We start from the raw sequence: 26,087 nt of genomic DNA, 5'->3' as shown, positions 1-26,087 counted from the left end.
TTGACAAGCTCTACAGTATTTTCTGTTTTTCAAGGGAAGAGGAAAGTGTCGCAAAAATGGAAACATGGTTTTTTTTTTTCTTTAATTCTTTATTTTAGATGCTATTTAAAATAGTCATGAGCATGAAGCACTCTATTTTTAGATTTAGGTCATTTGAAATGCTTCCTCTTTTAAGATTAAAAAAAAAAATGTCAGGAGGAGCTCTGGCAGAGGTTAACATTGGGAGGGTTCTGCCCAGTATGTGAATGGCTTGTGCTAAGCTGCCAGAGCTGCTGTACAGCAGGCCATGTAGGTGACTCTGCTCCCTGGTCCCCAGACCCTCAAGACAATCTTCCACACTGGGGAAGAGAAAAAGAGAGAAAGAATTGAACCACAGGGGCCTCCCACACTTCTCCCTCTGTGATTTATTTATGAATCACATTAGCCAGTAGACAAGATGCAGAGCCATACCCTTTGCAGTTCTCTTCCTCTAGAGTAGAAGGAGGACATCTGTGCTTGCCCCAACTCATTCCCTGCTCTACCGCTCTGGGCAGAAGTTTTGGCAGGGAGCTGGCTCAAGGAATTGAAATGAAATTTGCCTTTTATTACTCAGTTTCCAGTATTTTATTGGCAAGGGAAGAATTGAAGTTTGTGGGGGTAGAGAATGGCAGAAACACGGAGAACTTTGGAGTTTCTCTGGCAGAACACATCAGATTTCCAGATTTCCAGGCTTGGGGTATAGTCCTTCATCATCAGCACCAGCCCATATCTTCACTTTCAGCCCAGCAGCTGAAACTTCCAATGTTTTAAGAGCTGTGAAAGATGCTCCAGCCCAATCATAAAGACCACCACATTTCCATTAGCTTTTTAATATCAATCCACATTAAATCCCTGTCTCCTGGTAGTCTTTCATGTTTCAGTAGGTATACAAGCACTGCTATATTTAAGTCTCTATTGGGTAGATGTTTGTATATTAACTCTTTTAGATACTATTTCAGTATGTCATTTGTCTTCAGTAATCTAACTCAAAAGCGAATTTAAGTGTGATATCACTCAAATGTGATAACAGGTGTTAGATGGTGGGTTTAGCAACAGAAATTTTGATTTTAAAATAGTTTTCTACTATATTACAGCGGTTATTCTCTGGCGTTTTACCTTGTTTACCTTTGCTGTTGAATGTAGATCCTTAAAAATCAGCGTGACAATAAACCAGTAGAAAAGTAGAGACAATCAGCGGAAAATGTGCAGAGATTTTTCAACCATCCAGTAAATCTCACAGAAATACTTATCAATTCCTTAGCCCCTCTTAGTCACACAGAATATCCTCACCCATTTATTAACTTCCGGGCATAGGCACAATTCTAAAAGTATCTTCCAAGTAGGGATGATATATTAAATATGTTAAAGGGCTTTCTCTATTCTTTTAACATCTCTCAAGGGCCTGTAGTAATGTTTGCCAACACCATTAACTTTTGCTAACCTTATAGTTTTTTTCCCCCCTTTTCAAATGGTTTACTTTTCTTTCTCTTAAGGCAAAAAGATCTGAGGTCATATGTTCATTTGTTTAACAAATACATAATTAGTGACCATCTACCCTTTGCCAAGTTCTGAGTTAAATGCATGGGCTATATCTATGAGCAAGGCCAACTGCTTTCCACCCTCTGGAGGCTTGTATAATAGTGAGAGAAGATAGTTCGCACACACACGTGGAGATGAATAACATAATGATCAGTCAGAATTATTATGAAGGAAACAAATGAAGAGTGAAGAGAGAATAATGGGCTTGGGTCAGACTAAATAAGGGGGACATGGAAAGCTCTCTGGAGGAGGGTTCTGTCTCAGCCTGAAAGAGATGAAGGTCTGACTGTAGACGGCAAATGGAGAGAGAGCACTCCAAATCAAGGAGCCAGTGTGTGTAAAGGTTCTGAGTTGAGAGAAAGCTAAGCTCAGTCTGTTTGACAACTGGCAAAAGACTAGTTGGCACTTTTTAGATGTGGAGAGCTTGACTGTGGGCCTCTGAAACAGTGGAAGGGAGTTCAGATTTTATTTCTGATGCAATGAGGAGTTATAAAGGGGTTTTAAGTGAGGAAGGGACCTATGTGATTGGCTTTGAGAAAAGATAGGAAAGCAAGCAGTGTGGAGAATGGACTATGGAGGGCAGAGGCTACCAGGTAGATGGCTGCTGTCTCAGCACTGGGGGAAGATGATTGGAGTCTCCCCTAGAATGGCAGCAGTAGGGGATACTGATGGGTTTAGGCTTGGGGACAGGATTGAAAGAGGAATAGAAAGGGCCTTCTTCAGCAAAAGAGGAGACATATCTGTGGGTGTCACCTTGTAGCAGGGACAACTGGGGGGAAAGTCTGTAGCTGCCCTTACTAGGTAAGAACCTTGTTTTATTTTTTTTTTTTTTTTTTTTTTTTTTTTTTTTTTTTTTTTTTGAGACGGAGTCTCGCTCTGTCGCCCAGGCTGGAGTGCAGTGGCGCGATCTCGGCTCACTGCAAGCTCCGCCTCCCGGGTTCACGCCATTCTCCTGCCTCAGCCTCCCGAGTAGCTGGGACTACAGGCGCCCACAACCGCGCCCGGCTAAGAACCTTGTTTTATAAAGGACACAGAGCATAGGCAGTTTTCTTGACAAGTTGATAATATAATGCAGTCATATAGTGCTTATATTACATGAAAGTGTGAGATCATATGTATTTGTGTGAATATGAGTATTGGTTAAAAGTGGAGTTGGACTCTGCATCCATGGGCTCTGCATCTGTGAATTTCATCCACTGTGGATCAAGAATATTTGGGAAAAAACAATAAAAAGTAATACAACAATAAAAATAATGCAAATAAAAACAATACATTAGAATAACTATTTATACAGCATTTACATTGTGTTAGGTATTATAAGTAATCTAGAGATGATTTAAAGTATATGGGAGGAGGCGTGAAGGTTATATGCAAATACTATATCATTACATATCAGGGAATTGAGCAACTGCTAACTTCTATATATGCAGTGGTCTTGAAACCAATCCAAGGGATGACTCTGTGTGTGTGTGTGTGTATATATGTATGTGTGTATATATATGTGTGTATATAGGTGTGTATATGTATATACATGTATACGTGTGTATATACATGTATACATATGTATATGTATGTAAACACCTATACACACACACACACATATATACACACACACACACACACACACGCCTATTCAGTAAGTCTAAATTTTGATCAAATATGTAAGAGCTTATTGGTGCCCTTTCAAGTAATTTTTGGAAAGGAAATAATTTTTCAACAATGTGGGTATTTCTTTATGTTTATATATAATTTCATTATTTATAAGTCACCTGCCCAGTGCTTTCATTTTTGAAATTGTATAAAAATACAGATCAGTTGATATGAGCGTGTGATGCAGAATCTGTAACCTGAGAGTCATGCCATCTGAGTTCCAGTCTTACACCCATATCCCATCGGGTGTGAAATGACTTTACCTCTCAGAGCCTCAGTTTTCTGAGTGACATGAGGATAACCATGGCACCTTCCTTGTGGAGTTGTTGTGAGCATGGATAGTGCTAGTCATAGCCAGCCGTTAGCCTGAGGCCTGCCATGCAGAAAAGCACAATAAATGTTAACTGATAATTGTGAACATTTCAGAATTAGAAAGGATTCAAGACAGTCTTGTTTTACCCTCCAGTTTTGCAGATGAGAAAACCAAAGCCAGATGTTACATGGCACGTATCACACAGCTGGTTAGAGACACTCCCACACATGGGGACTTTTCCCTTTGCACCTTCAACGATTGCTTTCTAAGGTTCTTTTTCACGTTTTCCCCTTAGAATTGATTACATGGGAAGGAGGAACTTGTAACAAAGGCAGAAGAGGAATGGCATATCACCAAAATGCTTAGACTGTGAATTTGGACATTGAGTGTGTGGTGTGTGTATGTAGGTGAGAGAGAGAAAGTGAAAGGGAAATATGGAGAGAGAGATAATACTAAAGAGAAATGTAAACCTCCAGAAAAGGGCACAAAAACAGAGTGTGGAAAGGGTAAGAAGAGACAGGATTTTTGAATGGAAATCTAAGCATCATTAAAAAGATATATCAGATAAGAATTAAAAGTTCAGTATATTCTATAAAATTCATGATAATATATTGGATCGTACTAAGACCCAGAATTCAAGAATGGGCTGTACATTAATCTGAGAGGGTTTTATATCTCCTTAACTTTAACTTGATAACAAAACAGATGTTTATATATGGGATGAGAAAAATAGCACCACGGATGAATGAAGCAAAGCAGAAAACAGAAAGTAATTCAACACTTATAGTACACTTAGGGCATCTCCTAGGACTTTACGTACATAATATATTACTCAGAAGAAAAGGAGTTTGATACAGCTTTGTTAAGAGCCTGGGAATGTGGATATTCAGAACATCAACATGTAGTCTAGGAAAGTTTTCAGTTTGGCTTCAAAAACCCTGTGACATGGCTAGGTACAAAGATTCATACATATAGTTACATGTACGGGACACTGGTTGAATTCATTCAGAGGAAATTCTTTGTAGGAAGTGGATCTAGAAATGTAAATTGATGTGTTTTTAGAAAGAAAAAGAAGAGGCCGGGTGCAGTGGCTCACACCAGTAATCCCAGCACTTTGGGAGGCAGAGGAGTCGGATCACGAGTTCAGGAGATAGAGACCATCCTGGCCAACATGGTGAAACCCCATCTCTACTAAAAAGATGAAAATTAGCTGGGCGTGGTGGCATGCGCCTGTAGTCCCAGTTACTTGGGAGGCTGAGGCAGGAGAATTGTTTGAACCCGGGAGGCGGAGGTTGCAGTGAGCCAAGATTGCACCACTGCACTCCAGCCTGGGCAAAGGGGCAAGACTCTGTCTTAAAAAAAAAAAAAAAAAAAAAAAAAAAAGGAAGGGAAGAAAAGGGAAAATTAAGTATAGAGTAACCAGGAAGGGAAGGTGTGAAATCAATGAATTATCAAATTGGCAATAGAATTACATTGGTAAAAACAAACTGAAGCATTTCATCTTGGTATCTATTCTGCAAAATGAATGTCTGCTATGTACAAAGAACTGTGTTAGGAGTTTTGAGGGATATGGAAATGGAATAGCCATGGAGCTTGCCCCAGAGGAGGTCACAGTCCTATCTGTTCACCTGTGCAGTGTTCATTGAGCATACATGGAATGGACTATATCATTTTTATGTCCAATCCAAATCACAGACTCTGCTAATCAATCCCAGCACTCTTTCTACCTGATCCTCAATTACTGTGGCGATCAGTTGGCTGCAGAGTAACTCTTATTTGCCTTCCAGGCATGTGGCCCAGTTCTGTCATAGAAGCTGATTGGTTGGGTATTGTTTGCTATAATATCTTAGGTACTTGCCCCAAAATACAGTACCTAGTAAGGGTTTGTATTAATCAGTTTTCACACTGCTAATAGACATACCTGAGACTGGACAATTTATAAAGGAAAGAGTTTTAATTGACTCACAGTTCAGCATGGCTGGAGAGGCCTCAGGAAACTTACAGTCATGGTAGAAGGGGAAGCAAACATATTCTTCTTCACACAGTGGCAGGAGGGAGAAGAATGCGAGCCAAGTGAAAGGGGAAGTCCCTCAAAACATGAGATCTTGTGAGAAGTTACTGTCACTAGAATAGCATGAGGGAACAGCCACCATGATTCAGTTACCTCCCACTGGGTCTTTCCCAGCACATGTGGGGATTATGGGAACTACAATTCAAGATGAGATTTTAGTGGGAACACAGCCAAACCATATCAGGGTTCAAAATTCAATTCACTTATTAAAGTAAAACTTATCTTCTTTTAGTCATTTATTCTTATTTCATATTAAATACTCAATGTTGTTTCAACACTGATCTTCAAGTTACTCTGAACTTGTATATAGTTCATACACATGCATATACATGCAAAATTTAACAATCTTAATGTTACATGAATATTAAAGTCAAACGTTTTGTGTAACTTACTAAGGCTAATAAAATGTACTTGTAGGCTGCATGAGAAGATGGCTCATGCCTGTAATCCCAGCACTTGGAGAGGCCAAAGCTGGATGATCACTTGAGCCCAGGAGTTCGAGACCCGACTGGGTACCACAGTAAGACCTCATCTCTACATATATATATATATATACACACACACACACACACACACACACATATATATATATATATATGCTGGCATGGATATATGCAAATATATATATTAGCTGGCATGGAGGAGCACACCAATAGTTCCAGCTACTTGGGAGGCTGAGGTGGGAGGATCCTTGAGCCTGAGAGGTAGAGGCTACAGTGAGCCTAGATCATGCTACCGCACTCCAGCCAGGGTGACAGAGTGAGACCCTGTGTCCAAAAAAATAAAGACAGAAACAAAAAAATAAAATGTTCTTATTTAAGCATAAAAAATAAGATGTATATCGTTTCTGGAGAGTACCTTAGTGGGTATGTAAACTTGTTGAATATGAATGAGGTTCATGTCATGGGGAGTTTATTAACAAGTAATAGCCTTGTGAAGTTGTAGAACATTTCCAGGGCTGGGTGGAAAGGGGGAGGAAGTTATTTTAATCACTTGCAGAAGCCATTTATAGGCCTGTCATCTTTTCTGTCATGAAGATTATCACTTAATTATAAGATAACATGATTTGCTGTTTAGATATCAGAGATAGAAATGCGTAGGCTGGGATCAAAGTGGAAATCAATTCTCAAAAGGTCTGGGTACTAATTAATATAGTTAGTGCAACTGTGAGCCTGTCAGCCCACCCGGGTTGGGGTTATTTTAAAAACATTGCATGGGCTGAGTCCTCTGGCCTGTGGGTCAGAGAGGATGGCCACATGTAAATCTAGATGGGATAGCTTGTGTAATTGGGAGATCGCACAAGTAGAAGCCAGGGATAAGGTGCCTGATCTCACCAGGCAGGCCTGAAAAGTCCTAGAATACTCCCAGAGAAGAGTGTCCAAGGGCTGTCTCCCTTGCTTGCCTGCATTCATCTTGAAATTGTGCAGGAAAAATGGCAGATCTGGTGGTTAGAACAAAGGCCACTAGTTACGGAAGCATGCACCTCCCTGAAGGTGTTAGCTCAAAGAGGAGGAAACTCATAAGCCAGTTGGTGAGTAGATGTGATGAGAGGTCACATTTCAGGTCTCCTGAATTTTCAAACTAGGCTTTCTGAAAATGGCCAGATCTGACATGGGAGGGATTGGGGGAAATTTCTTATGACTCACACTGAAGATCCATTTGGCAGGGACATTATTAAGGTAAATGTGGTAATACTTCAGCATTTAGGAGAGTGTGCTGTGAATTGGGTTGACTCTGGCTTGAATCTCAGTTCTGTTGTGAATCCAAGTTCTGTTGGTAGTTTTATATTTCCAAGGTTTGATGTTTTTCGTTTGAAAAATAGAGGTGATGATAGCAACCTCAGGTATACAACTTCTACAGAGCTTGGCATGGGATATGTGTACAATAAACGGTAGCTGTTTGTTATGACAGTGGTGGTTGTTAGAACTCCATGAGAGATCATGACTTTTTTGTTTGTTGCTGTATTCCCTAACTCCTAACACCGTGTTTATATGAGACTCCTGACTGGAACAGAGGGTACACTTAACTGAGGCTGTGCTCCAGAGAACTTCTTTACAAAGGGACGATATAGAGAGGTGTTGGTGGGGTTTAGAGGAACCGCAAGGTTAGTGCAGGAACCTGGCGATGGTAAGCAGTGGAGTTTTAAAGACTCAAGCCCAAAGGGATAAGATGAGGGAGTGGTGCTGCAACACAGTAGGAGAGATGTTTGGGAAAACAGAGTACTTTGGGAGAAACAGGAGATCTCTGTGATTGGGGCCTTGGTCTGATCTTTCTGCTAGATCAGACCAAGTTCTTGTTTTTCCTCTCATTTGGTATTCTCACTAGCCAACTTGCAGAGGAAGCCAGAACACCAAGGGGCCTGTCAGTGTAGTCCACATAGATCAGGCTTCTGCAGCACAGAACAGAGAAAGAAGGGGAGGAAGAGATCTGAAGGGGCACGTGGACTATCACAGTGTTTCCCACAAAGAGGCCTCTCAATGAACTGTTCTGAATGAATAGCACGTGTCATCGGTAGTTGCATTAAACTGTTTCTTCAAAGCATTGTTTTCTTAGTGTACTCACTCTGTGTTAGCTGCTACAGCAGAAGGAACAATGAATAAAGCCGAATGCAGTCCTCCCAAGTGTCTTGACTACTCCCATTTTCTAAGTACATTACACATACATACATACATATATTTATATATGTACACACACATATATATATACACAAACACACACACACACACATACACACACACAGACACATACACACATATATATACACATTTATATATTTTTTTGAGACGGTGTCTTGTTCTGTCACAATGGCATGATCTCGGCTCGCTGCTACCTCTGCCTCCCGGGTTCAAGTGATGCTCCTGCCTCAGCCTCCTGAGTAGCTGGGATTACAGGCACACGCCACCACGCCTAGATAATTTCTGTATTTTTAGTAGAGATGGGGTTTCACCATGTTGGCCAGGCTGGTCTCAAACTCCTGACCTCAGGTGAGCTGCCTCCCAAAGTGCTGGGATTACAGGCATGAGCCACTGCGCCTGGCCTACATGTATATTTTTAAAATTAATTTGCACAGTCTCCCTCTAATGTAGGCTTTATTTCCACCATTTTAGAGAAAAGATATCCTAATCTCTGAGAGCTTAACAGACTTGTCCAAAGTTGTACAGCTGCTAAGAGAACAAAGTGGGAACTCCAGACCCAGGCTGCCTCTTCGTCTCCATCTTGCTCCATGACCTTTGGAGGTCAGCTTCTTGGAGTGGCTGCTGGATTTCTCCACAGAGTGGATTGTGCAGCTGATTTAGCGTGCATTTCCTTTGTGCTAATGGTTGAATGAGTTCAGTATATAATATTGTAGCTTGTTTCAGCTATATCTATTCTGTAGGAGATATGTGTGAGAATCATCTGGGAACTTACTAAAATATAGAATTTGGGAGGCTTTATCAGATCTAATCTGTGGGTTTTGAGCCCCTAGCAAGATCCTCAGGGTGTGGTTGTGTGGTCAGGCTGACAGTGAACTCTGCTTTCATGAATCACTGAAAGGTTGGACTTCTCGTTTTACAAATGTGGGGAGCAAAGCTGAGAGAGTCAGTAAAAGTGGCACATCAAGGCTAGTTGGTGTCAAACATGGGTATTTTTGTTGTCAATAAATAAAATCAATGCCAAGTAAGAGTAATATTAACTAAGGAGTATAACCTAAGGATGGGTGCATAAAGCTTATTTGGCTGCATTGCTCTTTGGTAGACATGCTTCTGATGGCTAAATGTGAATTAGATGACACTTTGATCAAAGAAGATGCAGTCTAACAACTTATATTGATTTAGTGTATAGAACAAGGGGAAGCACTACTTCCCACATCTAAATCATTTTTGTAGGCAGGATGCAGGATAATGGAGCTGCCTTGCAGTCACTTATTTCAGATGAGCGTAGGCTGGGTTATAAGAATAGGTATCCAAGGATGAGGAAAGGCACAGCCATCAGTGAAAACAGAAGGTTCAACTATATTTTTTTTGAAAGACAGACATTTTATTAATGAACCTGGTTGTAGAGCAGATACTTGCTAGCTCAAGAAATAAGCCTTTTTGAGCATAATTGGCACAGGGAATATTGAAGATGGCTAGTCTTCAAACTGGTGTGGTGTCTCTAGGAGGTACATAAATTGCTGTTTTTTAAAAAAAACATGTAGGCCGGATGCAGTGATTCACACCTGTAATCCCAGTGCTTTGGGAGGCTGAGGCAGGAGGATCACTTGAACCCAGGAGTTCAAAGCTACAATGAGCCATGATCATGCCACTGCACTCCAGGTTGGGCAACAGAGTGAGACTTTGTCTCTTATTTATTTATTTATTTTTATTTATTTATTTTTAGTGCATTTCTCTTAATGGAACTGAGAATTCAGACAAAACTAAGTCATGGATAGAAATATACTCATGTAACTAATATTTTTAAGTATCTCTCATTCCAGGTAGATCACTACTGAAGTATAATGATAGATTATAAATTATTTTAACAACACTTGCCGTGATCTGCTTAATCCACTAAGCTTAAACTGGGCCCTGGCGTTCTCTTGTGATTATAGAAATGAAGTTGACAAAGGAGGATTTCTTAGGCAGCTGCTGAAGCATTGACAGCAGTGATTGGGTTTCTCTACTCATCATTTGAAAACCGGTTCAAAAGACTCTCTCTGTGTTGGTGTTAAAACACATTAATTCTTTACTCTTTCAACAATATTTTAGAATTCTCTATAATATGTTTAATGAATCAGAGTATATAACACATTTGCGCTTTTTTTCCCCTTAAGGAACAGCCTTTTCATAACTTCTCCCTAAGTTTATATTTACTGAGGTTACTCAGTCTCTTACATAAAGATAATCCAGAGACTGTTATTAAGACAATGTCTTTGACTTTAGAATGAGTTTATGTCTTTAAGGATAGTTTTCAGCAAATGAGCCAACCATATGTTAAATCAAATTTAACATCCATTATGAAACACTGAATCATACTTTATATTTCAGTAATGATAACAAATGATCGCTTATCTCATGTTCTTCTCATTTGTACTACTTCTCATCAATCTTGCTAATACTGCAAAGATTTATGAAATGAACAAGTGTCCAACTGTAACTGTTAATATTAATAGCTTCTTTTTATATTTTCTCTCACTGGCTTTCTTTTCCATGCTTGCTTAAGCCTATCTTAATATAGGCTTTAAAAGTCATAGTTTTTCTTACTCTGAAATGATAATTAACAGAAAACTAGGAAGTCAGAATAAAATTATTTTAATGAAACTATGCAATTATACCAGCCCATTACAAGCCACAGGATTTGCTCTGTGCTCAGCACTAGAAGCCAAAATCTTTTTTTCACTTGTGTAAAACAGTCCATTTTAAAACTCTGGAAACATTTCAGATCCCTTATGACTTAAAATTGCTACTTGTGCAGTAAAAGTTAAAATCACTTGAGTAAATTTGTAATTTAATCTTTAAAGTTTAACTAACATTTATTCTTCCTTTCTAAATGGTTTCCTGTTGGTGTAAATTGTAACAAGCTGCCTCTATCTTTTTCTAGACTTTACTGCAGGTCTTTAAGTCCACGTTCCAAACTCTCCCAAGCCCAAGTTTCTAGAAGAGATTCCACCAGATGCTTTTTTCTCTGAGGCTCTAAGTATGAATGTCTATCTGTCCCTCATGTCCTGAATTTAATGTTTTCAGAAGGGGCTGCTTTTTCCCATAAAATGATCCCTTACAGGTTTAAACCCCTCCTCTGATCTTGTGGCTAGACACTGTTTACCTAACTCCTAGATTTTTTACCACAATCTCCTGGTCAAGTTCCAAGACGTTCATGTTTCCTCATGGATTAATGTATCCTGAATTCCTAGCGAAACAAATCTTGTCCAGTCAAAAGATTCCTAGTTTTATTTCATGAACTCAAATGTTCCCTGAGGGCAGGGATTCAACACAAATTTGTTCCACATTTCCCACAATTCCCTGCTTTGCCCCAGACAACACATATCATAGGATCTTATCTGTTGATGTAGTTGTAAGCAAAATCTCTTTGTTAATGACAAACAACATACTAATATAATGTTTTTATTAGAATGCTGAGCACTTCTTTCTGGAGTAATTAGTGACAATTGCGTGTTGGTTTCTAACATCTCTTTTATTATTTCTAGCATTTTTTTTTTTTTTTTTTTTTAGTTGCAGTTTCTCTTCTGGAGAAAAGAAAACTTTTGTGCATTTCTCTCATTTCTTCTCTCACAATTTCAGATTTGTAAGTGTATTCTGTTTCATATTTCTCATGATACTTAGGAAAGCAGATTATACTTAGCAGGCCTGATAAATGATTCTTGGTTTGAGCAAAGAGTCAAACCCAAATATATTATTTCTTAGTTGACTGTAGATACAAAATCTTATTAGACTTTTAATTTGAGGAGTACTGGGAAGAGGGCTTTGGAGTGTGGGGGAAATTTCTGTTTAACAAGGGTTTTTTTTGTGAAATGTCTCATAGGATTAGAGGCATAGAGTTTCAGGAAGGGAGGCTTGAGAAGGGATATGACTGATAGGGTCACAAGGATATGACTGATAGGATCACAGGTTTTATTTCATACATAGTTTCTGGAATGGGACGAAGGGATAGCACTGTGACATTAGGCACAGGGCTACAGGGCTAATGTGTTTTTTGTTTTTGTTTTTGTTTTTTGAGACAGAGTCTTGCTTTGTCTCACAGGCTGGAGTGCAGTGGCATGATCTCAGCTCACTGCAATCTCCGCCTCCTGGGTTCTCCTGCCTCAGCCTCCTGAGTAGCTGGGATTACAGGCATACACCACCATGCCCAGCTAATTTTTATATTTTTAGTAGAAACGGGGTTTCACCTTGTTGGCCAGGCCAGTCTTGAACTCTTGACCTCAGGTGATCCACCCGCCTCGGACTCCCAAAGTGCTAGGATTATAGGCATGAGCCACCACACCTGACCATGTTCTTTTATCAGGACTAAAGTAACCCAGATGAAATGAAGCCATGAAATGAAGTCTCTTATTCACACTCTTAATCCCTTGGTAAGTGTGGGGTGAATTAACATGGGGATGAAATGGAAAGCTGGCAATCAGGGCTTCATTCATGTTTCTGTTGTCTTCTCTCCGTCACCTTGGTCTCAATTTCCTCATCTATAGAGTGGAATTAACACTTACTCACAGGAACATTGTGGGGATATAATCAACAGTGCATGGAAAGTGCCTAGAATAGTGCTAGGTGATCAACAACTCAAACTGCTTTTGTCTTTATTATTATAATTATATATGTTAATACATACAGTAGTCCTCCATTATGCATGGTGGGTATGTTCCAAGACCCCCAGTGGATACCTGGAACCACAGATAGTTCTGAATCCTAGATATAACATGTTTTTTCATATATATCTATATATATATATATAAACACACACACACACACACACACACATATATACACACACACATACCTGTGGTAAAGTTTAATTTGTAAACTAGGCACTGTAAGAGATTAACAATAATAACTAATAAAATAGAAGAATTATATCAACTTACTGTAATAAAGTTATATCAATGTGGTCTCTGTCTCATAGTATCTTTTTGTACTATACTCACCTATTTTCTGTCTTTCTTTTTGAGATGGAGTCTCACTCTGTCACCCAGGCTGGAGTACAGTGGCATGTTCTCGGCTCACTGCAACCTCTGCCTCCCTGGTTCGAGCGATTCTCCTGCCTCAGCCTCCCAGGTAGCTGAGATTACTGGCACTTACTACCACGCCTGGCTAATTTTTATATTTTTGGTAGAGACAGGGTCTCACCATGTTGGCCAAGCTGTTCTCAAATTCCTGACCTCAAATGATCCACCTGCCTCTGCCTCCCAAAGTGTTGGGATTATAGGTGTGAGCCACTGTGCCCAGCCTATACACACGTATTTTCAAATGGCAGTTGACTGCAGGTAATTGAAACCATGAAAAGTGAAACAGCAGATAAAGGGGTAGACTATACTGGATTGTTATATATATTATTAAAGTCGTATTATTGATTATATATAGTTCACATTTTACTTTAGTAGCATTAATATATAACAGATAATTACTACTAATAATAATGTTGGACATAGGCTTCTGTCTTCTTACAGCCTTGATTGCTGAGGCTAGTGAACCATTATAGGGGTAGTTTAAATTGCCCACTTCTTAAGTGGTTCAGTAGAATGAAGACATGATCAATGATTTAAAAAAAGTTTTTTTAATGAAATCACAAGAAGATTTCATGATTCTTTAATTATCTTTTGAGGGTTTCAGGAGGTCAGGCAGAGAGTGAAACTCGTAAGGCTCTCATGATTTTGTGGAGAAAGACTTTTAAAACTCATTACACATGATGTAAACCTAAAGGCAAAATTTGGGAACTGTTATGTGAAGACTGATAACAGTGTAAAGCTTGTTCACTGCTATGTGAGCAAATGGTTAAAAAAAAAATCACTTTGTTGAGATATAATTAAAGTAAGAATGAACCTGAGACATTTAAGTAACTGATAGTCCCCAGGACCCCCTTTAGGATCCTACAGAAGAGAGAATGAGTGAGTACCTGTCTTGAAACATGCTAGTTTCCAGAGCTTGACTTACTGCTGAAGATGATATTGAATATCCTAAAATAGGCTGTTCAAATACTTCCTTTAAAAAATGCTGTTTAGAATGTTTCCTATTTGATCCACAATTAAGCTTACATTCTCAACCCTACAGTAAATTTTTATACTCCAGTCCTCGCTGCTGTCGTACTCTTAATCAAATAGGAAATTGCTTCCCTGGGTTTGGCCAAGTTGGAGCAGGAAGATTGTGCATCATCAGCATGATAATACCTAAAATTATGCCTTCCATGGTGGAACCTAATAAAAATATGCAGGTGCCCTGCATGGGACTAAGAATTTCAGTTCAGTGAAGTTTTATTTATAGTATCTTTAACCTTGCCTCAGAATCAATTCTGGCTTTGTGAAAGATTTCATGCTTAGCAGATAACTACTATGTGCAGGCACTGTGCTGATCTCTATGGAGGAAACTAAAATGGTTAAGACCCAGTTTCTGCTGCCAGAGAGTTTACTGTCTAATTGGGTGGACAGACAGGCATACACGAGGCAAGACTGCATGCTCATCGTGCTGTATATTGTGGAAATGCTGAGATGGGAGAAGTTTATTTTAATGAGAGGACTGGAAAAGGTTGATGGAAGATGTGACATTCGAGCTGGGCTTTGAAAGTTTAAACTATTAGAAATGTGGTAACAGTGCCATAAGCTTCAGGAGTGTTGATTAGACTGATTTTTTAAGCAGGGAAGAAGCAGATGATGACTCTGATACCAGAAAGGCAGGGTAAGGACAGATTTCACAGGACCCTAAATGCCATTTGGTGGGATTTGGACTTGATTCTGAAAGCACCGGGGAGCCAGTAGAGTTTTATAAAAAGGAAGTTACGGAATCAAGTCTGTGTTTAATGAGGATAAATGTGACAGCTCTGTGGTGAATTTCATTAGTGCTACACTGGAGGGACAGTTGAAGTTGTAAAACTGGGAAGGGAAAAAAGCCTGAAGAAGTGGAAATTGAGTCACCAGTACTCAATGAGTGGTTAGATGCTGACGATAGGAGGCCAGCATATGCCAAAAGTTTATTTCCAGGTTTCTAGCACAGGCGAGTCTTGATTTCCTTACTTGACACAATGACAGTACCCATACAGGGACAAAATTAATCCATAGAAAACCTTGTTTCAAAGGAATGATAAATATGCAATACCCCTCCCATATATCCTGGATTTTATAATGCTGTTTGTTTTAAGTACACCATTGATTTCATATTTTGGAAAAAGTAAATACTTCCATATTAAACATATCAATTACAAGATCCATCTCCATTTATTTATGGTAAAATATAAAAATAGGCATCTTAAAATTGAAGAAACATAGGCTGGGCATAGTGGCTTACGCCTATAATCCTAGCACTTTGGGAGGTCAAGGCAGGCAGATTGCCTGAGGTCAGGAGTTCGAGACCAGTCTGGCCAACATGGTGAAACCCTGTCTCTACTAAAAATAAAAAGTTAGCTGGGCATGGTGGCAGGCACCTGTAGTCCCAGCTACTTGAGAGGCTGAGGCAGGAGGATCACTTGAACCTGGGAGGCAGAGGTTGCAGTGAGCTGAGATTGTACCATTGCACTCCAGCCTGGATGACAGAGTGAGACTCTGTCTAAAAAATAAAAAATAAATAAAAAATTGAAGAAATAGAGTAATAATCCTGCAGTTTTGTTTGTTTTTGTTTCTGTTTTTGTTTCTGAAATGGAGCCTTGCTCTGTTGCCCAGGCTGGAGTGCAGTAGCACCATCTCAGCTCACTGCAACCTCTGCCTCCCACGTTCAAGTGATTCTTCTGCCTCAGCCTCCCTAGTAGCTGGGATTACAGGCGCCCACCACCACGCCCACCACCACGCCCAGCTATTTTTTTTTTTTTTGTAACCTCAGTAGAGATGGAGTTTTGCCATGTTGCCCAAGCTGGTCTCGAACTCCTGACTTCAGGTGATTCACCCCCTCGTCAGCCTCCCAACATGCTGGGATTACAGGCGTGAGGCACCATACCTGGCCCCTGCAGTTCTTAATATGTACTAACTTCTAGTTTATTGCCCAATCAAGTAGTTATAGCAGGTATGTACTTTCTAATATTAGAATTCATTTCTTCTTTTTGTTAATTCACTGTGTGACCTTGGGCCAGTTACTTTACCTCTGGGGAGACCAAATATTCTAAAGAAATTGAAGAAAGCACTATAGGAAGCCCGGACAGTATTATGCCTCCCTACTGCCATTCACCCCTCGACATATTCCATCATTCAGATTAAAATAAAAGATTACCAAAATGCTAGCTATATTTGAATTTTAAAAGTTAAATTTAAAAATTAAAACAGGGCTGGGTACAGTGGCTCACATCTATAATCCCAGTGCTTTGGGAGGCTTAGACAGGGGGATTCGTTGAGGCTAGGAGTTCAAGACCACCCTGGAAAAGACCCTGTCTCTACAAAAAAAAAAAAAAAAAAAATTGAAAATGAGCTGGGTATGGTGGTGCACACCTGTGGTCTTAGCTACTCAGGAGGCTGAAGCAGGAGGATCACTTGAGCCCAGAAACTGGAGGCTACGGTGAGACATCACACCACTGCACTGCTGCCTGGGCAACAGAACAAGACCCTGTCTCTAAAAAATAAGATATCAAAATACATTATAACACGTGACTGTACGTTCATGATTACTGTGAGGTTTGTTAAAAGATAAATAATATCCTTGGTCTCAAACTCACCTCTTGAATCATCAGCATTTTGCGAGAATGGAGATCAGAATCCCATCTTTTAACAAGCTCCACAGTGATTCTGATGCACAACCAGACCTGATTCTCACTGGTGCCTCACAGCCTCAGGGATACCCTAAGGTGTCTGGGTACTGACCCTGCAGTTGGTGGTCTTTCTTCCTTTCATCCTGAAGGTTGTGCAGAAGAAGCAGGGGACTTTTTTTTTTCCTCTTCACTGGTGGCCTCTATAGTCCTACATCTTCTTAACCTTCATCATCTACCCTTGCCGCCAGCTTTTTAATGGAATCAGCTCATCTGCGTTCTCTGTGCATCTGTTCATCTGGACCCTCAGCATTGGCGACTTGTTGGTTCTTCATCATTTGCTTTGTTACAAGTTTAATAAAAAAAAGGCACGACTTAACCATAATTCACATTTTTCCCAATTAACCATAGCAAGCTCCTGAATTCTTAAGAACATAAAAAATGTAATTACCTAGGTGATAAACAGTGTCATTTTTTTTTTTTAAGATAGGAAGTAATAGACTTTAGGTCTGTCTGGATTTAATATTGATGTTATAGGACAGGAATGCTAATCACTGAAGCAGTAATAAAAGTAAAAAAATTAAACCCTCTTTTCTATACAGTATTATATTCTAAATTTCAAAAGAGAAGAGGCAATTTGAACTTCCATATTTTCTTTCTAGAAGTTTTTGCCATTCTCTCACCTATTCTGCTGTTTACCCAACTTCTTTCATTCCAAATACAGACATTTTACATGTCTTTGGACCGTAGGGCTCCCAGGCCAGAGAAGAAATAATCATTCCCTTCTGGAATTCAAACCAACTACTGGAAATCTTATCAGCCATTTAGTCCAATGCATATTAAAATTTAGCGATTAATTATCTCTAGTTCTAATCCAGTAAGCCTGTACAATTAACATCAGGGATTCAGTTCATCTTTTTGCTGACTTTCTAATTTAAGGTTTGGGACAGAGTGGATCTCCCTAGAAGATGTATTTAATAACGATTATTTCCTGTATTTAAATCATTTTTTAACCCATGGTGCATTTTGTACAGTATTTCCATAACTTTTTTTTTTTCTAGAGGCGAGATTGTTAGCGGTAAATAACTCTAAAAATAGAAGGGAAATTTTGTTGACTCCCTTAATTTTTTTATGTTTTTAAATCATTAGAATATCAAAATCACCTATAGCAGGAAAAATTTTTCGTGTAAATAGAGAAACAGTCATTTGCATCATGGTATGATTTTTCAGTGCCCTGCTCTTCCTTCTTGGCCAATCTGCCTTACCTGCTTGCTTGATCCTTGGAATTGCTTTCATATTGGGGCTACTTTTTATTTCACCATTAGAGGACAGGTGGAGTACATATTTGATTAGAAATGCCAGAAAGAGTTCATTTTTGGGCTTTAATTCACACTATGTTGTAATGAATGAGGGGATTCTTTTCCAGAGTTGTTCATGATGGGCTGTAAAAAATGACTTGTCTCCTAGGTAAACAGTACCTCAAGGAGATAAGAGAAAAGAGGGAAGTACGTAATTTGTGGAGAAGCAAGCAAAGAGGGGCTCTGAAAATAGGCTTTTTGATTTTTATTGAAGGCTGAGGATCGAGTTCAAATGGTAATGCCCACTATCGAGAATACTTTGTCCCACTGTTCCATGAGATGGGGCTCCAACTTTTTCATATAAAAGTTCCACGCCACCTTCTCCAAGACGCCTTTCTGGCTTTCAACTACAACGTCATTCTCATGATTTTTTTTGTTTCTATTTCTACTTTGCTTACGTTGCAGCCTTTGTACCAACATGCGTCTCTTTCTCCAGAAGATCCCATAATGTCAGGAGTCTCTTTGTGTCTGTCTACTGCTTCTTTTTCTTTGTCATAAGCCCTTAGCATAGTCCACTGGTCTACAGTAAACACTAACAGATCTAATATATCTAGGAAATGAGTGTTTATGACATCATTGGATGTTTTCCAATACACTTCCAATTTATTAAAGAATATTTGAAAAATGCAGAAAAATAAGGAGAAAAGTTAACATTAATTCTACTTCTCATCTATAATCATCATTAAGATTTAAGTAAATTTCCTTCCTGTGCTTTTAAAAATTCCTATCTAAATGCATGTATGCATATATGGATAGGTCTTTGTAGATTTGTAATATGTATGTATTGTACATACACATAATACCTATTCGTGTTTGCACATTTTGTGTTCTACTTTTTTATACTTCACTATGTCAATACTTTTTCATTTTATGAAGTATTGAAAACCTGATTTCTTAATGTCTTTCAAGTATTCGCCTTTGTGTATCAGAATTTGTTCTCTCATTTAGTTTTTTTTATAGTTTTGTTATGGTTACACATAAAACTGTGTCAAATGTTTTACAACTAATCTTTGTCTGGGTCTCTGATCATTACATTGGCATAAGTTGCTAGAAGACTATGAATAAATATTTTGATATGTAGGCCAATTTTCCCTTAGAGTGACATATACCTGTGGCCTCTGAAGACCTGAATATAAATGAAAATACTCTGCCTATTTTTCCAACAAAATTACTGTTTTATTATTTAAAATTGTAGTTAATTGAATATAGTGAAGTTGAGTATTTTATCATATGGTACTTAACCACATATATTTCTTATTTTGTGAACTATTCACGCTTTAAATTTAGTTTTCTAATAAAGGATTTGTACCATAGTGATTTGAATGGCACTCTGAAGATATTAGCTCTTTGCCTATAATACTTTTTTCAATACATATTCTCCATATTCTTTCACTTCATTTTATTGATAATGGCTTTGGGGAACTGAAAGTTTTAATTTTCTGGGGTGATAGGTTTCATTTTTCCCTTTGTCATTTTGTTTTAAGATCTTTATACTTAAAATTTATTTTAATCCAGATAAAAGTTTCTTCTGTTTATAATATGGCTCAATTTTCTGCTCTATTTTATTAATAAGTGTGTGATTAATTTTAATATTTGACATGAGATGAGAAAACAATGTAACTTATTTTCCTTAAATAGTTAGCCATTCTTTGTTGAAGAGCTCTTTCTTACCTAGAATTTGCCCTGCCAACTTTTATCAGACAGTGGCTTTTCAATGTACTATGATTCCTTTCTGACCTCTCTCTTCTGTCAGTTGACCCGGATACCCTTGAATCAGTGCACTTGCAACTATTGCTGATACTCTCCATTTTTAATTTTAAGGAACACTTTTCTTTTTGAATAAGTTTAGCCCAAGAGTGCAAGATTTTCCGTGAGACTGAGGCAGGTACATTGCTTGAGCCAAAGAATTTGAGACCAGCCTGGCCAAGATGGTGACACAAAAAACACAAAAATTAGCTGGACATGGTGGCATGAACCTGTAGTCCCAGCTGCTCAGGAGGTTGAGGTGGGAGGATGACTTGAGTCTAGGAGGTGAAGGGTGCAGTGAGCTGAGATTGCACCATCACACTCAGGCCAGGACAGCAGACTGAGACCCTGTCTCCAAAAAAAAAAAAAAAAAAAAAAAGATTTGTCCTGTTCTTCCTTATTTTAAGGGCCATTTCTGTGTATTAGTGTGTACAATTAATTGCCTGTTTACAAGAAACAATGGGAGAGTCTTTCAGTGAAACAGAGCCCAGGAAGAGACTAGATTGTTTGAAAACATGATGCTATTGCTTATTTGTGCATTTGTGTGCTCATGATCTTAGGAGTTGGAAATCTTTAAATTCTAGTCGCAGCCCTGCTCCTAAGTAGCTATATAACCTTGATCAAGCTGATTAACCTTACTGGGTCAGAATTTTTAAAATAGGGATATTCATACTGTTTACCTTGTCTGATTATGAGGATTAAAGAAGCAATTTACATAAAAGGCTGTGCTTGTTTTATAATGTATTTTTTTATTTTTATTTTTGTTTCTTAATTGTGGTAAGATGCACATAACATAAAATTCATCATTACTCATGTTTAAGTGTACAGTTCAGAAGTATTAAGTACATTCACATGGTTGTGCTCCCGTCTCCAAAACACTTTTCATGGTACTGTTTTCCAGTGCAGCTGTCGTCGTAGAATCTTAATCTTTATGTACCAGTAGTCCTTCTTTGGGCCAAGATTTCTGATTTATGCATCGCTAATAGTAGGGTACAGTGACTGGCACATAGTAGGACGTAACACTGAATCCCAAAAGACTAACCGGTTAGTAGATTCACTGTGTATGGCCACACACATGTTGAACAGCTCTCTCTCCCCTTTTAAATGAACTGCGAAGCTGGCCTAACTGGGAAGAACATAAGCATTTTAGTGGTAAGGTTTCTGTAGTACATGAATTATAGCCCATTCATTTATGCATTAAACAATTTATTGAATGCTTGATATGTGTCCAGTTTCCCTGCAGTCGTATTTCCCTGCCCACACTCCAGCTTTCTGAGTTTTACAACATGATTGGAACAGCAGAAGCAGCAGTGGCAGCTCTATGATCTGGCTTCTGAAACTCAGGACCACAGCTACAGATAAGCATTCTATGGTTTCTTGCGTTAATAGAGTCAGTTGTAATGGTGACAAGTTCTTGATTTTACTATGGCTCTAAGACAGGTTCAGGAAGAGTGGCTCCTTACAACTTCCATGAGGTCGATGGGATATTGTTCTGGGAGTCCTTCCTGAGTACTCAACCTAGAGTTGTTCTTTCAGCCCTCCCAGTTATTTCTCAAACACCAACTTTGCTGTATTAAGTCTCCCCTGCTTAAAATATCTAGAATGGGTTCTGATTCTTGTACTTGAACCCAACTGACACATTGATGCTTTTATGAGCAAAGAGAAATAATTAATCCCATACTTAGCTTCACTGAGCCACTTATCTTAATATGTGAGACAATAATTTCTCTTATGGTTTAAGCCAGTTTTGGGATTTTCTACATCTTGCAATAGGAAGCATTTTAAGAGGTACAAATAATAGAGGCAAAAAAAGGCTAATCTGGAAAGCACTTAACGAATGGTGTTTCAGGCAAAGAGTTGAATTTTTAATTTGAGATGTCCCTTGGATGTCAATGGGGAGATGCCTGGGAGGCTCTTGGCTGTACAAGTCTAAACCTTAACAGAAGGCTTGGTATGTGGATACAGAGCTGAGGTAGGACAAGAGCTAGTTTAGAGGCAGAGCCAAGCTAGGGACCACTTTTCTTTATTTCTTCAGTGGGTAGTTTGACAGCATTTCAGCTTCTTTGTAAATCAATAGTCTATTCCTTTTGAACAAAAGCACTGAATTTTACAGTAGCAAAGGACAGCTAATTATAGAGCTTTAAATATATTTTTTATTTGTGCAAAATGGAATACAAATGAAAGGTATTTCTCAAATCACCATTGAAGGAAAGATAGCCCCAAAGAAATGGGTACTTCCATTGCTGGAAGAAACTAAGCTGCTTGGGTTGGCATCATTTTTTAGGGAGTCAGTAGGAGTCTATTACCTATCAGTGGTTTTAGAGGGATCTTTTATTATTCTTCTTTAACTGCACCCTTGGGTAGAAAGCATGTGTTTGTCTTATCAGAGGGGCATTTTTAATTTTAATTACGCTTTGTTTTTACTCATTCCAGATTTAAGCTAGGACTTTATCCTTATATACAGGACTTTATCCTTATATACAGGACTTTATCCTTATATACAGGTATATGTGAATTTATAAGTGAATTTCCCTAACACTGATCTAAATTCTGAACACAGGCTACTTAAAAGACTAGAAAAATCAATATGCGGTGACATTCTTTAGTAGAGAAACAACATATACTTTTTTTTTTCTTGTTGGCATATCAGATTTTTTTTTTTCTCCTTGGCATATCAGATCACTCTGTAGTGTACTCTGCATTTTGTATAGTTTACCTCTGACGACATGGATGTATGAGTTACTTCTGACCCACATCATTTTGGTATCTGCATCATAGAAGACCCTCCTAGGCTTTGGGAATTGTTTCACGGGACAGGCAGAGTACAGAGAAACATTTAGCAGAGATTAGGTGGGGTGTGTTCTGATATCTATGGAATAGGAGATTTTAGTTACATAATTGAAACATGAAAAATAAAGCCAATTATAAAGTCCTAAACTGGGAAGAAACCTGGAATGTTTTTTATGTCAAACCCCTTCCTTAACCAGGTAATGATGGCCAGGTCTCAACCTTAATGGTAATTGAGATAAATCAATGAATAACTGAAATAACTATTATATGTAACACTTGGTGCTAATCATCTTAGATAACCTATTTCAAACACCTCTATGAAGTCATGTTAGTATCTCTGTTTTACAGATTAAGAAACTGAGGCTCAGAGGTGATGTAACTTATCCAAGAATGCACAGCTACCAAAGGTGGAAACAGAATTTGAACCTACATGAACTTGCCTCTGAATCACACCTGTTTTACATCACTAAGCCATAAACTGGTGTCTATGTAGTGACCTTTGGATTCTTTAGGGTAAGAAGACTCCCTTACCCTGCTTTAATCATTCCTTTGAATCATATTGTCCTGATCAGAAAGTAAAAATGTTGCGAGGAATGCAGTGATTACTTAGTTCATCTTTGTGCTCCAGGGAAGAACTTTTCAAGATGGTGAAATGAGTTGAGAGATTGTGCCTTGTTCTGAGCCCACTTACCCTGCTTAGAGATTTATACTGAGTGTTAGTATATTACATGCTATGAAATGTCCTGATGTTTAACACAACAATTCCACATTTATTTGACTGCAAACTTTTATTATCATTCTATGGAGGTAGCCCAACCCTCCTGTGTCCTCATAGGAGAGGACACTGAGAATAGAGAGATCCAGAAGTTTGTCCCTGGAACACAGGTTTCCTGTCTCCTTTATAGCCATAACATTGCACTAATTTAGGCCAAACTGAGCTGCGTGAATCATGGAGTATTTATGATCGAAGTCTCGAAAAGAAAACTCCTTTACCTTCCAAGTAGTTTTTTGAGAAGCAGCTATCAAAGCACTCAGCTGAAAAATGCAAGTTTGGGTTATTATTACCTTATTTAAAGAAAAGGGATTTGGGGAAGTACAAGAAATACGTCATTGGTTAGATGTTGGCTGCTGCTGTGGGGGTCAGTAGCCAACTAAGAGGAGAAACTGGGCTGTAAAGAAGAACTTCACCTACAGAAAGGTCAGATTTATGCAGAAAGCAAGCAGGCTAAGCTGAGAACATGTCCTCCAGGGGCCTCAAGTTCCATTTTCACCTTTTCTTCTTGGTAAGTCTCAGTACTATAGGATACTTAGGTGCATATAAGCCATTGTCTGCTGCATTTAAGGAAACCATTAACCACTTGCTTCTATTATTCTCATCATGTATATTCAGCCCCTTTCTCTGTTCTGCTTTGCTAGTCCTGTTGGGATTTGGAGGCCTTTGGAACATAAACCCTAAGGGTTGTGATTCTTCTCATTATTTGGCCCAATAAATATCTCTGTTTACTCTCTCTTTAGGAATAAGCCAGACATGGCTTTTTTTCCCATTCCCTAAGACTCACTTACAGAGTAAAAATGGGAAATATTTCACTTTTGGGATTATATTTTATGGAGTTTAATACCCTCTGAGATGCATGAGATGACATGAAAAGTTCAAACACAAACTCTGCTGACAAATTCCTTGTGTGAATGACATTAACTGAAGAGCTAATATTCCTTACTGGGCTTTTATGCTGAACTTAGAAAATCAGGCCCATTTTAATATATGAGATGGGGGAGAAGAAACTTCCTGGCTGAAACAGCATTTTCATTTTATCACTGTAATCTCTCTCTCTCCCTGCCCTTACCCCCTGCCCTCTTCTTGTACAGCATCTAGAGCAGAATTAACTGTTTATGAGGCTCTTTTAGTTAGGAAGCTCCCAGTTAGCAATGCAGAAACCAGTTCTGGTTATCTGGCGTGAAAAAGAGAATTACCAGATTAACAATGAGAACTCAAATCTTAGAAAAGAGAAGGAACGGCCAGGCATGGTGGCTCACGCCTGTAATCCCGGCACTTTGGGAGGTTGAGGTAGGCGGATCACCTGAGGTCAGAAGTACGAGACCAGCCTGACCAACATGGAGAAACCCCGTCTCTACTACAAATATAAAATTAGCTGGGCTTGGTGGCGCACGCTTGTGATCCCAGCTACTGGGGAGGCTGAGGCAGGAGAATCACTTGAACCCTGGAGGTGGAGGTTGCAGTGAGCAGAGATCGAGCCATTGGACTCCTGCCTGGGCAACAAAAGTGAGACTCTGTCTCAAAAGAAAAGAGAAGTAACTGGGACACGATTAAAGGCCAAGAAACGCTAAGCACAACGTCCAGTTTTAGCATGATCTGTTGAGCCAGGAGGCCTCCATCCTTCAGGCTCTGGCAAGAGGGAAGGCTCTGGTCAGTAGCAGGAGCTGGCCATTTCCCATACAAAAGAGTTTACACAATAAGAATTCAGGCATAGGTGGGACACAGGGGTGGGTACTAGACAGGCAGGAGATAAAAACAAAATGAATACACAGAAAAACTGGACAATGAACCCCTGGAGGGAATGGCATTAGCTAATCTTTTGACTTAAATGGCTGAGAACCAACTTTGGAGCTAGCTTGAAATTAGTTGTAATCAACGTCCTCAAATAGTTGCTTCTGCAAGTACAGAATATTAAACTGTGTCTAAACCTCCCATCTGTCTAGTCAATTCAGAGGAACTCCCCCATCCAACCCAAGTAAAAACATAATGCCTTATGATGGAAATAACCCCGAAGTGGACACAATGAATTAGCTTTTAACTTAATTTTACTGACATGACACATACGGTCAAAGTCAAGCAAAGCACTTTCCAGACCCATAAAACTGTATTGGATTAAATTGACCAATCTGTCAAAGTAACCAAACTAGCATGTATGTGAAGATGAAACCTTGAAGAAAAGTTTAAAGAGGTTTTGTCTACTCTGAATGTCCTTTCACAGCTTCCCCAGAGTAGTATTTGTTTCTTTGTTTCAAATCAAATTATTCACTCTGGTCAAACAGATAATGCCTCAAGGAAGCAAATTTAGACTGTCAACACTATTCTTTCCTGTATTTATAAAAGGTTGTATTGTTAAAATATCTGCATATCTGCAGTCTGTTTTTAATATTCTTATGGATAGTGTTAAAGTGAATTAAAATGGAGACTAGACCTGAAAGAAACAGATGGTATCAGACCTCGTAAGTGACCTAAACCTTGCTTGGCTTG

At 38.9% G+C, this 26,087-nt stretch overlaps 1 protein-coding gene and 1 long non-coding RNA gene across 24 annotated transcripts in view; one reads left to right on the top strand and one right to left on the bottom strand.

Moving 5' to 3' along the window:
* FHIT (fragile histidine triad diadenosine triphosphatase) overlaps nt 1-26,087 on the top strand; it is a 1,487,537-nt gene that overhangs the window by 1,102,177 nt on the left and 359,273 nt on the right. The window lies entirely within an intron of this gene.
* On the bottom strand, nt 69-4,905 carry LOC141409776 (uncharacterized). The gene is made up of 2 exons (XR_012431826.1): nt 2,571-4,905; nt 69-2,366 (listed from the first exon to the last, which is right to left on the bottom strand). It is a non-coding gene; the product is annotated as an uncharacterized lncRNA (long non-coding RNA).

Source organism: Macaca fascicularis, chromosome 2 (genome assembly GCF_037993035.2).
Source record: "Macaca fascicularis isolate 582-1 chromosome 2, T2T-MFA8v1.1".
Lineage (NCBI taxonomy): Eukaryota > Metazoa > Chordata > Mammalia > Primates > Cercopithecidae > Macaca > Macaca fascicularis.
This window is presented reverse-complemented; position numbering and strand designations above follow the sequence as displayed.